Below are 13205 nucleotides of genomic sequence, written 5' to 3' on the forward strand. Positions count from 1 at the left end.
CGCCGCCGGTCACGCGTGAGAACCCATCTTCTCCGCAATCTCCCCGTCTCCTTCAACCACACCACCGAACCCCTCTGGAGCATCCACAGCTGCGTCCATTTCACCTTCAGGAAGCCCACCACACATCACCGCACCCAACAGATGCCTCGTCGCTACTGGGGCAAAATCACCGAAGAGCAGCTAGCCACCACCCTCACCCAGAGCCCACCAGCCGATCCCACTGAGCCCGACACCGCCGCCCTCAACCTCCGACAGTGGATCAACGACTGCACCAACACTCTTGCCACGCTCAAGACACCCTCCAACAGCCACACCAGCAAGAAAGCCACCTGGTTCACTGAAGACCTGCAGGCCTCCAAGTATACATGCTGGAAACTGGAGAGGAACTGGCTCCGCGAACGATCACCAGACAACTACACAGCCCTCAAGAATGCCACCCGCAGACACCATCAACTCATCAGAACTGCCAAAAGGACCGCATTCAAGGACCACCTAGAACACAACAGCAAGGAGCTCTTCAGCATTGTTAAGGAACTCTCCAACCCCAGATCCAACACCAACAACATCCCCCCTTTGCAGGACCTGTGCGACTCACTGGCCACTTACTTCCACCGCAAGATCGCAGACATCCACGACAGCTTCAACGGCACGACCGCCCCGCCAACCACCGAGACCCCCACCCCCGCGACCACCAGCCGCCTGATTGCATGGTCCAACGTCAACGACGATGACACCATCAAAACCATGAACTCCGTCCACTCTGTATCCCTGTCTGACCCATACCCACACCACATCTTCAACAAAGCCAGCACAATCATTGCCCCCCATCTCCGGAATGCTCTCAACATCTCCTTCGAGACAGCAACCTTCCCGGAGAGCTGGAAGCATGCTGAGAACAACGCCCTACTCAAGAAACCCAAGGCGGACCCCAGGGACCTCAAGAACTTTCGTCCCATCTCCCTGCTCCCGTTCCCGGCGAAGATCACCAAGAAAATCGTCAACAAACAACTGACCCGCTACCTTGAGGACAACAACATCCTAGACCCATCCCAGTCCGGGTTCTGCAGCAACCACAGCATCAATACCGCCCTCATTGCCACCACCGACAACATCAGAACCCTCATCCTCCTGGACCTGTCAGCTGCCTTCGACACGGTCTGCCACCGCACACTACGAACACACCTACACGACGCTGGGATCCAAGAGAAGGCCCTGGACTGGACCAAATCCTTCCTCTCCGGCAGAACTCAGAGCGTCCGCCTCCCACCCTTCTGCTCCACCGCCACCGAGATCATCTGCTGCGTACTCCAGGGGTCTTCCCTCAGCCCAACGCTGTTCAACATCTACATGGCACCCCTCGCCCACATCGCCCGACAGCACGACCTCAACATCATCTCCTACGTCAACGACACTCAACTGATCATCTCCCTCACCAAAGATCTTCACACAGCCAAAACTAACCTCCATGAAGGAATAAAGGCTGTCGCCGAATGGATGAGGAACAGCCGACTGAAGCAGAACTCAGACAAGACGGAGGTCCTCATCCTTGGCTCCACCCCTTCAGCCTGTGATGACTCCTGGTGGCCAACATCACTGGGAACAGCCCCGACACCCACTGACCACGCACGCAACCTGGGGGTCATCCTCGACTCCACCCTATCCATGACCAAACAGGTCAACGCCGTCTCCTCATCCTGCTTCAACACCCTACGAATGCTCCGCAGGATCTTCAAGTGGATCCCCACTAAAACAAGAAGAACAGTCACCCCGGCCCTCGTCTCCAGCAGGCTGGACTACGGAAACACCCTCTACGCAGGAACATCAACCAAGCTCCTGAGACGGCTGCAACGCATCCAGAACGCCTCAGCCCGACTGATCCTCAACATCCCCCACCGCAGCCACATCACACCCCACCTGAGAGACCTACACTGGCTCCCCTTCAACAAGAGGATAACCTTCAAGCTCCTCATCCACGCACACAAGGCCCTCCACAACACCGGCCCAGCGTACCTCAACAGACGACTCAGCTTCTACGCCCCTACCTGCAATCTCCGCTCCGCCGGCCTCGCTCTCGCCACAGTCCCCCGCATTCGAAGAATGACCACCGGGGGCAGATCCTTCTCCCACCTCGCCACCATGACCTGGAACACCCTCCCCACCAACTTACGGCAGACCCAAGACCTACTTGCCTTCAGAAGACTTCTCAAGACCTGGCTCTTTAACCAGTAGCAGCAACCCCCGCGCCTTGAGACCCTAACAGGTGTGTAGCGTGCTTAACAAATGTCCTGATTGATTGATTGATTGAGTGAGTGTTTTTTAGGTCTCGCCTGAGCCAGTGCGCATGCGCTGTCTGCGAGAAATTTAGTTAGGGCTTTTAAATGGCAAACTCACGCTCGTGCATGTGCTTTTTTTTATCCCTTGCTATGGGGTTTGCGTGCTGTCTTTCGAAGAAAGACAGCACGCAATTGGCCCAAAGTAGGTGTATGTCCTGCCTTCTGTGTCCTGTGGCCTAAGGTCTTCTTTGTGAGTGAGGAGCAGCGTGGCCGGGTACCAGCTGCATAACTCGCATTCCTGCAGTGCGCTTGTTTTTCTGACTACTTCGTTGCCTCAAGCCCTAGCCAATGCCAGCTCTTTTAACACAAAAATTCCCACTTTTCTCTCTTCATTGGTCAGTCTCTGTTCCTTCCGTTTTTTTGTGAATGGGCAGTGTTGTAGCCCCCCTGCCAATGGCAAAGAGTGTCTCTGACAGCTTACCAATGGTCAGTGCTATTTTTCCACCCTACTAACGTGCAGGGATTATCCACCATACTGCCACCACTCCCTGCCTCCACCCTGCCACTGTCCATTCCATCCAACCTATAGCAAGTGCCTCGTGCTTCCAGTAAATGGAACAAGCCGTGTTTACATATAGTGCTTTATATCTCTGTGCTTGTCTTTCCTAAACTCTGTTCATAACAGATGTCACAATTACCATCGTAAATATACTCAATGCCTCGATCTCATTAGTATTAAAGAGGGAGCCAGTCCTGCAGGGAATAGGACTTGTGGCGTACAGGTGAGACATCTGTCAGCAGCGAAAGTGTAACTCTGAGCCATCCTGGCATCAGTGTCCCTTCATCATGCCAGTGTACAGGCTGCTCTTACATTGCAGCCATAGAGTCAGAGTCCATATGCAAAGCCCTTGCCGTACTGCTGAAGCCAGACGGGGCCTAGTCACGTGATCCCCTCCTGTCCGCCCCCAGACACACACACAAACACACACTCCCATGTCCTCCAATGGAATGCACAGGTAGCACCTTCTTTGCAAACAGTCTCTTACCACTGCCTTGGGGGATTCACAGGGTACACCGGCACTGTAAACATTGGCTCCCTTTACATTATTAAAATCACAGGGGATCGCATGGCGAGTGACACAAAGCACCGTCTCATCTGCAGAGCAGACGCCGACCCTGCCTTAGGCCACGCGCACCTATTCACTCCTTCCACCCAGAGCCACAGGCCCACGACACAAAGCACGAGAACCCTCCACACTTTCTTGATGAAGTAAACAACCCCCTCTGTGGTGGAATCAACCTCCCAGCCCAGTGGCAGATCTACGGTACAAACGGAGAGAAGACAGAACAACAGAGACACGTTTTAAAAGGCGATATATACAGCCAGGAGCACAGAGAGCAGTGGGGAAGGGATGGGCACAGTGAGAGAAACTGGTGAGGAAGAGATGCATCACCCCTTCCGCATGCGCAAGTAGTATCTGTGTTTCCACCAGAGAGGCCCGTGCACCACTCAATGTCAACCTGGTGCAGCCCTGATATTGCAGATCTGGGCCCGCACACTACTCTCCCAAAGCACCTCCATCCTGACCTGCAGCCTGCTCGCCTTTCCACACAGTTCTGCCAATGCACCTCACTCCTGGCTGGCAGGGCTCGCCGATTTGTATTTCTGGGTTGCACTCACTCGCCCGATACTGACTAGAGTAGCCAGTGGCAAGAGTAATGGCTTGCTAAAAGAAAGGAAATAAACCGTTATAAATTCTATTACAGGACCGGAGGCTTCGTATTATGCTTCTCTTTCTTTTAATGCTACACACATTAGCCAATGAAAATGGTTGTATATGTAAATAAACTACATTTCCCATGATGCAAACATACATCACTTTCTGTCATAGCCCATAAGAACTAGGCAACACCGGATATATCCTCTTTCTTTGCTGCTCATGCAGCCAGTTGAATGCCTTTACTCTCCTATTTTGACTAGTGATTATACTGACTTTATTTAAGTTTTTATTGCTTGTATGGCATTGTTGGCAATTTTGTCCCTCTGGGCTGTGTTTTTCTCGTGCTCGCGCTGCGGCGCGCTGTTACTTTGGTGTCTAATTGCTGACACACTTCGTTCGGCCGCCGGGTGAGATAGCGCCTCTCCTGCTTTACATACAGGGGCCGCGAACTCACCGGGACGCCGCGTGGGTGCTTCGGGAGCAGCGCTTATGATCACGCTCACTCCAGAGAGAGGCTTTGGTGTAATTTCAATCACGCAGTGCAGCGCGGCGGTCGCGGCGGTTGCCGCTTGCTCTCGGCGGCAGTTTTTGAAACAAAAACATTGTTTTGGGCACGGTACCGACTCGCCGACGGCGAGAGTTTTTATTTTCGATAGTTCGACGTGCGTAGCCCAATTGGGCTGGTTTTTAGTAGGATTGGGCTACGCACATCGCTACTGCCCGTTTTTTAGTAGTTTTAGTTAGTTTTCAGGGAGTTTGGTGCTGCCTTCCATCGGAGGAAGTTCATTGAAGCTTGGCTAGCTGAAACAACTGCTGGGCCTAGATGGTGCACACCTCTTTGGACTTGTTTATTCTTTCATGAGGATTTTGGCTCCATTTTACGCCTGTGGGCTGCAATAACTTCATACAGCCTTTGGCTGAGGAGCTAGGTACCTGGTTGCCCATCTTACTTCCTTTTTCTTGTGCTGTGGGTTGGCTCTCCCCTTTACTCCTTGTATACTGCTCTTGACTGCTCCATGAGCAAGTCTATGTATAAATTTAGTGCCACCATGGAGGACTGGGTGACATATGATGAGGAGAATGTCTATACAGAGGAAGTGGTTACCCCTTCTGTTGAAGAAAAGATTGTTGAGGCTCTGGACGCCTCGGTCCAAGATTCCGTCAACAAGGCCCTGGAGAAGGCAGTTCCAGGAACTGTTCAGCAGGCTCTGGCTAGTGCTCTGAAGCCAATCACTAAACAACTGGAGAAGTATGTGAAAATGCATGGTTTTACCTCAGCTGATACCGCAAAGAAGGGCGCAGCTGCCTCTCAGGCGCCTTCGGAGGCTTGGCCTCATTCCGATTCTATGTCCTCTCTGCCTGCTCCAGACTCGGGTAAGAAATCCCAGGTACAGGGCACAGATACCGACACGGATACTGCTACTACTACTGATACTTCTGATGAATCTCCCCTTAAAAAACGAGCAAAGAAGTCCAAGAATGTGGAATCTACCCAGTCTCTGTCCACTCCCTTTACTTTCGACCCGGCAGGTATTGTCCACCCACGATCTTCTGATTGGCTCCCGGCACCAGAGGTCGCAGCCTATATTCATGACAACCTCCGCAAGAGTTTCGACAAGGAGGTCAGAAATAGACTCCGTTCGGAATGCCCGCGTCCGGACATTACCGACAAGGTGGCGGAGACTCCCAATATTGATCCTAGCATGCTAACTTTCCTTAAAAAGTTCGCGAAGGACCCTAAGAAGGGTATAGATCGCGCATGGAGGGGCTGCCAGGACAAACTCCTGGACGTGGTCGGTCCCCTGGCCAAGATCCTAGAGATGGCTTTGGAGGCCCAAGAATCCGGTTTGACTATGGACCCGCATGTATTGGTGGGCTGGACCCAAAGGGCTATCTGCCTATTGGGCAATGCAAACTGTGCAATTTCCACTGAACGACGCAAGTCCCTCCTCATGAGGATGGATGCAAATCTTACTGAGATTGCCACCGCGGAACCAGGGCCATGGCGGATGGCAATCTATTTGGCGACCGCTTTGTTAAGGATGTGGCAAAGTACGTGGGGACTTTCACCACTTTGGATAAGGCTCAATCTGGTATCAAGCGTGCCCTGCAAGCTGGTGTTTTTCAAAGGGCCGGATGAGGCCGGGGATGCTCGTTTGGCCGCCAGCAGTTCCAAGCCCCCCATAGAGGCGATTTTGGACATGGCAGGGGTGAGTGGGATTCCAACAGAGGGGGAACCTTCTACCCTACCAGGCAGCGATTTAACAAACGACGGTTCAACAAGGGATCTTACCGTGGTGGTTTCCAGGCCTCAGAATCAGGAGGTGAGTGCTCTGGATATTTACCCATTGCCTTTGGGGGGTCGTACTAGTCCCTTCTTTCACAATTGGGTTCAATTGTCTCAGGACACTTGGGTCCTGGAGACTGTTCAAGGTTTTCATCTGCATTTCTTTCAGGTGCCCGTGCAAGACAGGTTTTCCAGACAGCTGTTTTTTTCCCAAGCAGAGGGCGCTTTCATCGATTCAGAAATAGGAGAATTGCTGCGGAAACGCGCAATAGCACGCTGCGACGCGGGCCCTCGCGGTTTATGCAGCAATATTTTTCTAGTACAGAAGAAAGGTGGAGGTTACAGGTTAGTACTCAATTTAAAAACCTTCAATCAGTACATGGTTTACAAGCATTTCAAGTTGGAGGGCATCCATCTTTTGACAGATCTGTTGAAGCAGGGAGACTGGATGGTCCGTTTGGACCTGAAGGACGCCTACCTGTCCATTCCGATTTTTCCACCCCATCAAATGTTTCTACAGTTTCAGTGGAGGGACCAATGGTACGAATATTTGGTCCTGCCTTTCGGTCTCTCATCAGCTCCTTGGTGCTTCACCAAGGTGTTGAAACTGGTGATTGCGTATCTCAGGGAGCAAGGGCTCCATATAATAGTGTACTTAGACGACATCCTGATCATGGCACAGGCGCAAGACGTGGCATCCCAACATCTGCGCTTGACCATTGCTACGCTTCAAAACCTAGGTTTTGTCGTCAACGAGAAGAAATCAGTTCTTTGCCCAACCCAGAGGATAGACTTTCTGGGTTTTGTTATAGACTCGCAAAAAGCTCAGTTGAGCCTCCCTCGGTCGAAACTGTGCGACATCCAGAAGGAGTTGCACGTCCTGTTGTCCAGACAGAGTGTGACACTGCGAGCTATTGCCAGGGTGGTGGGTCTCCTTGCATCTTCTGTGCAAGCAATATTTCCGGGACCCCTTCATTATCGGGCCCTTTAGAGGTTGAAGATTCGGCATCTACAGAAGGGTCTCTCGTATACGGATCTAGTTCCTCTGTCATCGGAGGTTCGACAGGAACTCCAGTGGTGGTTAGGTCATGTGGAGGTTTGGAATGGCTGGGCCGTCTTCGGCTCTGTTCCAGAGGTCATCATAGAGTCCGACGCCAGCCGTTGGGGCTGGGGAGCGCATTGTGGAAATATTTCCACCGGCGGCAGGTGGTCTCTGCAGGAGCTAGAGCTGCACATAAATTGTCTCGAACTGCTCGCCGGTTCGTTCGCGGTCAGAACTCTGGCGCCCAGGAAGGTGTCCTGATGCAACCTCCTGGACAACGTATCGGCAGTACGCTATATCAACAAACTGGGGGGCACAAGATCCTCCATGTTAGTAGAGATAGCGAAAGATTTTTGGCATTACTGTCTGACCCATCAGATTTCAGTCATGGCAGAGTATGTCCCGGGTCAGTCAAATGTGGTGGCGGTTTGGCACTCGCGTCACCTGAAGGACTACAGCGATTGGCAACTCAACCCGACGGTGGTGCAATGGTTGCAAAGGATGTGGGGAACGTATCAAATTGACCTGTTCGCGTCCCGGTTGAATCGTCAGATGCCTCTGTTCTTCAGTTGGAGGCCGGATCCGTTGGCTCTAGCGACAGATGCTTTTTCTCAGGACTGGTCTCAGTCGCTGAATTATGCATTTCCCCCCCTTCATTCTGATTCCCCGGTTGTACTCTTGGGTACTGCGTCAGAAGGCGGAATTGATTTTAGTGACTCCCCTTTGGAAGTCGCAGCCGTGGTTCCCGAGCCTCTTGGAGCTGTGCTGCGACCTTTACCAGGAGGATCCCGGATTCTCCAACGCTGCTCCAGGGCCCTCAGGGGGAGATGCACCCGATGGTACTGTCAGGGCATCTAACACTGATGGCCTGGAGACTTTCAGGAAACGTTGGCAAATGCCTGAGCTTGCGGAACAAGCTTTAGCCTTCATTGATCAAGCCTGGGCTCCCTCCACCAGAAAACGTTAATCTTCCGCCTGGAAAGGCTGAGTTTGTTGGTGCGTGGAACAGCACGTGGATCCCGTGGGGGCAGGACTACCCTGCATTATAAATTTTCTTTCTTCGAAGGCTTCGAAAGGGTTAGCTTATCGTTCTGTTAATAACTTCCATTCCGCGATTTTGGCAGGCCATTCCCAGATCGATGGTAAGCCGGTAGGTATGCATCCTATGGTATGTAAACTCTTAAAGGGGATTCGGGTTGCGAATCCACCTAAGCCAAAATATACGTCCTTGTGGGATGTCTCTAGGGTAGTCGATTTTCTCGCAAACTGGCCCCATAATGATCTTTTGTCCAGGAAACAACTTTCAGCCAAACTCGCTATGTTGCTGTGTCTGTCGGCTTGCCGACGTTCTTCTGATGTGAAGGCCCTGGATGTTACGGGAAGAGTATTCACCCCTGAAGGGGTTTCCTTTAATATAACGGCCAGAACCAAGACAATGTCTAGATGTGTTGATTACTATCCTTTTCCTAGCAATGCCAAACTTTGTGTGGTTCAATGTCTCAAAGCATACGAAGAATGTACAAAAAATGTAAGACCTCAGGGTGTTTCCAATTATTAATTGCTTTACAGAAGCCTTTCAGACCTGTTACTGCGGCTACTATAGCCAGGTGGTTGAAATATATTATGCAGGAAGCGGGCATTGATACCCAGGTGTTTGGAGCACATTCTGTTTGGGCGCCATGGCGTCTAAAAGTTTTATGCTGGGTTGAACTATTCAAGATATAATGCATTCAGCTGATTGGTCTTCCGAATCCACTTTCAAACAGTTTTACTATAAGCCAGTGGGTGATATTTCCTCTGTGGTGTTTCAAGAGCGTTAAACTAGCATAATACGAAGCCTCCGGTCCTGTAATAGAATAAAAAATGAGCTAGCTATCAATTCTATTAAGGACACGGAGGCGAGGATTATCCCACCCGGTTTATTACATGTATTGTAATATTATACCCACCCTGATATGATCTGTTTTGACAGAATTTACAAGCGTCTTTTCTCATTTTTTCAGGTTCTGAAAAGAAGATAGACTGAATGTCTTGCGGTTTGATGGAATTCTTTCCAGTTGGCTGTTCTTCCATGTTGGAGGCGATTCATGTTGGATCAATGTTGTTAATGGACTCATGTTCGTAGCAAAGAAAGAGGACTATATCCGGTGTTGCCTAGTTCTTATGGGCTATGACAGGAAGTGATGTATGTTTGCATCATGGGAAATGTAGTTTATTTACATATACAACGATTTTCATTGGCTGCTGTGTGTAGCATTAAAAGAAAGAGAAGCATAATCCTCACCTCCGTGTCCTTAATAGAATTGAAAATTCTTGGTGCGATAGCTAGCTAATTTTTTATTCTACATCCTGGGAGAGTGCTGCGTGTTATTGACTTTGATGAGGAATTGCAATTTGCGGCTAGTCCTGCCTCGCCACGCGCACCAGCTGTGAAAGTGCGCCCTTCGTGTGGGACAACATTGGTGATTAATATATATTTGGGGGGGGGGTTCAAAAACGTTTATTGAGGATTTAGACACAACAAGATTACAGAATTGCACCATGATAAAATATTATGCATTGCGATACCGTATACAAGATCGAAGGCTGCCACTTACATGCACCGCAATCAATAGTGACAATGAAATAGGTTGGGAAGACACCAACGGCAAAGCAAAGGAATCTATCACTGGTAATGAGTCCCATTTTGTGCAATTGTGAGGGGGTCCGGTGGAGCCTGTGGAGATATTTAAAATGGATAAGGGGCAGATGATAATTAGGGGAGAGGCGTTTAACCTGGGTACAGCAATACAGCCAGTCGGCCTGGGAGATCACGATGCCTAGTTCCGTCTCCCTCGCCACGCGGGCCCTGTCAGTAGAGATGGAATAAGCCGCCAGCGTGGAGTCAAATGCATGTAATATTCTTACACACTTCTCCGCATGCATGCACATTAATGAGATATAACGTCAAATAACCTAGATGTAGAATTAAGAATAGTGACTCTATTTATACGTATCTATATATACCTGCCTCGCGATGTTGTGGTAGTGGATATTATGTTTCCAATTTTTTTGTAAACCAATTTTTATTATATGATACGCTGGAAGAATACCAATAGGAAAAACAATGGCAAAGAATAAATACTCAGGATAGGAAGAGACCTGGTGGTTCTGGGTAGGGAAGTATCACAAGGGCCACAAAGCACTGCGAAAACTCTTGGCATGTCAGGGCTAGATATGTTTGTCTAATGGGTGCATGAAAGATGGCACCCACTAGACAAAAAGTCTAGTCTCGTCAGTGGGGCACGGGCATTGGAGACTCCGATGAAGGCACAGAGATCTTCGACCGCCTGGCAGAGATCTTTAAATATAGAGACTGGTCCTACGCCAGAGAAGCAGGGGCTATGGCCACCACTAACACTGCAGGCCGCGTGCTGCCCGCCGTAGGCTAGATGAGCCCTGAGTGCTGTATGCATATACCGCGCTGGGAAAACTTACATGGGCTCAATTTCAACTTCTGAAGAGCTTAGATCATTCTACTCAGCTCAGTCAGTCCCATCTATTTCACCTCCTTAGCAAGGTGGCTGTGATCTACCCCTAACACCACATGGAAGGTTCAAATCCTTGTGGTCACTTTTGACAAGACCCTCTCACCTGATCCACAAGTAAACGCTGTCGAAAGAAGCAGCGCCTCTGCGCTGAGGGGCAGCCACCCTCTGTTCCTCCTGGTCCATAAGAGCACCCTGGCATGTGTAGAAAGTTTAGCACCATTTAAAGTGCATATTGAGCAATGCAGCATGTTTGATGCACTTTTTATGCAATTTTTTTGGTTTCCTGAAAACAAACTCAAAGTGGGGCAAATAATCTATGGCACTTTGAGAATTTGCGTGGAAATTTTTGCGATTTTCTCTCAAAACTGGTTCACTGTTAGCCAACCCACCTACTGCCTAGACTCAGCCTTCCACAACACTCTCCATCCATCCTCCAAGCTTCAGTTGGTTCGGTGGAAGGTCTCTTCACAATCTAGAGAAATCTCTCTCAGTTTTCAGATAAACCTTAGACTTCATAACTGGGGGCAAAACGAGCCTGATTCATGAGGCCAATTGCCTCTGACATCTCTCAGCTCTGTGTGGTACCACCCCTATTTGCATCAGTCTTCAAGTGTTACTCTGTGTGCCCCTCTTGGTGTTACTCTGTCTGTGCATTGTGTTGACTGACCTGGTATGTCTTGATTTGCATGAGTTTCCACTGTCTTGAAGCAAAAGGTGTGCTTTTCCCCAGGATAAATGACGTGATGGCACGAGAGATGCCAACTTCTCACCAATGTGCCAGGGCCTTATGCTCAGCAGTGGTACCCAGAAGAGTATGTCTTCCTGCCCAGCAAATAATGCACAGACTTGCATAATAATGCCCCTGCATTTCCCTGCATATACTGTATTGTACTTTAGCCTTTATATAGTGCTTCATACATCATTTCGGGACGTTGAAGCAATTTATTGGAGAGGTAGCACAACAAGCTGTATGGGAAGTGTGTTTCATTTATTGTGATCATTCGTGAAAAGTATTGTGTGGCTTGCACGAGAAACCAGAGAGGTGCTCTTGGCTTGGGAGACGGCACCTAGATGTGTGATGGAGGAGGAAGTGTGAGAAACAGACGTGCAAGTTATAATTGTGGTTAGTTGGCCGTTCAAATTGACCCTTCTGGTGTTGCTCTTTGCGTTGCCCTGTGGCCCCTGCCACCTCGTACGCCATCCAGCGCGCGTGAGCATCTCTGAGGTGTAACTTTCTTCCCCGTGAAGAGTGCGGTCCAGGAGTCGGACGAGCAGATAAACAGGTGTGTGTGATGGATACTTCCTTCAGGCGACATCATTGCCTGCAATCTGTCCCCCGCACATATCTTTTGTTAATAATTAACTTGTCATGGGGTCCATCAATATCCCATTGTGGGGTGACACGGGGCAGGGGCCGGGCCGGGGGAGGGGGCGCGGAGGGAAGTGCTCTGTCGTACATGCCAACTCTGCCAGGGATCCCGCACTCTGCTCGCGCCCGTTATTAATCGCAGCGAAGGCGGGTCCCTGATAAATGCCCGTGTCAGGGCGAGATTTTACCTTCACTCAGAAACAATGCCATATCTCCGCCGCTCCCCAAAATAATTCATCAGCGCGCGAGCGCTTTGTGCTGAGCTCAGATAGGAGGGCGCGCGGACACCCAAGATGGATGGCGCCAGCCCGCGCCTCGTCATTTGTAATGGCGCCTGGCAGCTTCCCATTAAAGGCCAGGTGCCCTGAGCAGCCTTAATATCCCGACCGAGTTTATGAATTCTAATCACAGGCATAATCTGCCGCTTGGCCCGCCCTCTCCCGCACACCTCTCTCTCTTTCCCTCCCACACCCCTTTTCGTACCTCCACACCTCAGCATCCTCGTCGTTCTCTCTCGCTGCATCCCCGCCTTTTCCTCTCTCCTTCTCTCACCGACCATACCTTTCCTTCCCCCTCTCAGAGTCCATCTCATATCTCTCAATCTAACACCCCATTCTCTCCATCACTCGCCCACATCTCCATTTCTTTCATACCACTCCATCCATCCTCTCTCTCTTTTCATTTCCTTTCTTACTTTCTATTCTATTCTGAGAGGTGGGCAACATTTCCATTATACTTCTGTTCATTTGCAAAATTTCAGGAATTTCGTTTTACGCGAATACGTGTAATTTTAAGAATTATACAAGTGTGAAATTGTGAGCACTTTTTAGTTTCATAAAAAAAGGCCCTGTTGTAAATTATCTCAAGCAGACATGTATGGCATGAGACATTTTTTCGTCGAGCCAGTCTCTTTGCCCTTATCAAGTGACTTTCGAACACAGGGTATGCCTTCACGTTCAGTTTTCTCTTGAGCTGCCCCCAAA

Source organism: Lissotriton vulgaris, chromosome 9 (genome assembly GCF_964263255.1).
Source record: "Lissotriton vulgaris chromosome 9, aLisVul1.2, whole genome shotgun sequence".
In the NCBI taxonomy this organism is placed as follows: Eukaryota; Metazoa; Chordata; class Amphibia; order Caudata; family Salamandridae; genus Lissotriton; species Lissotriton vulgaris.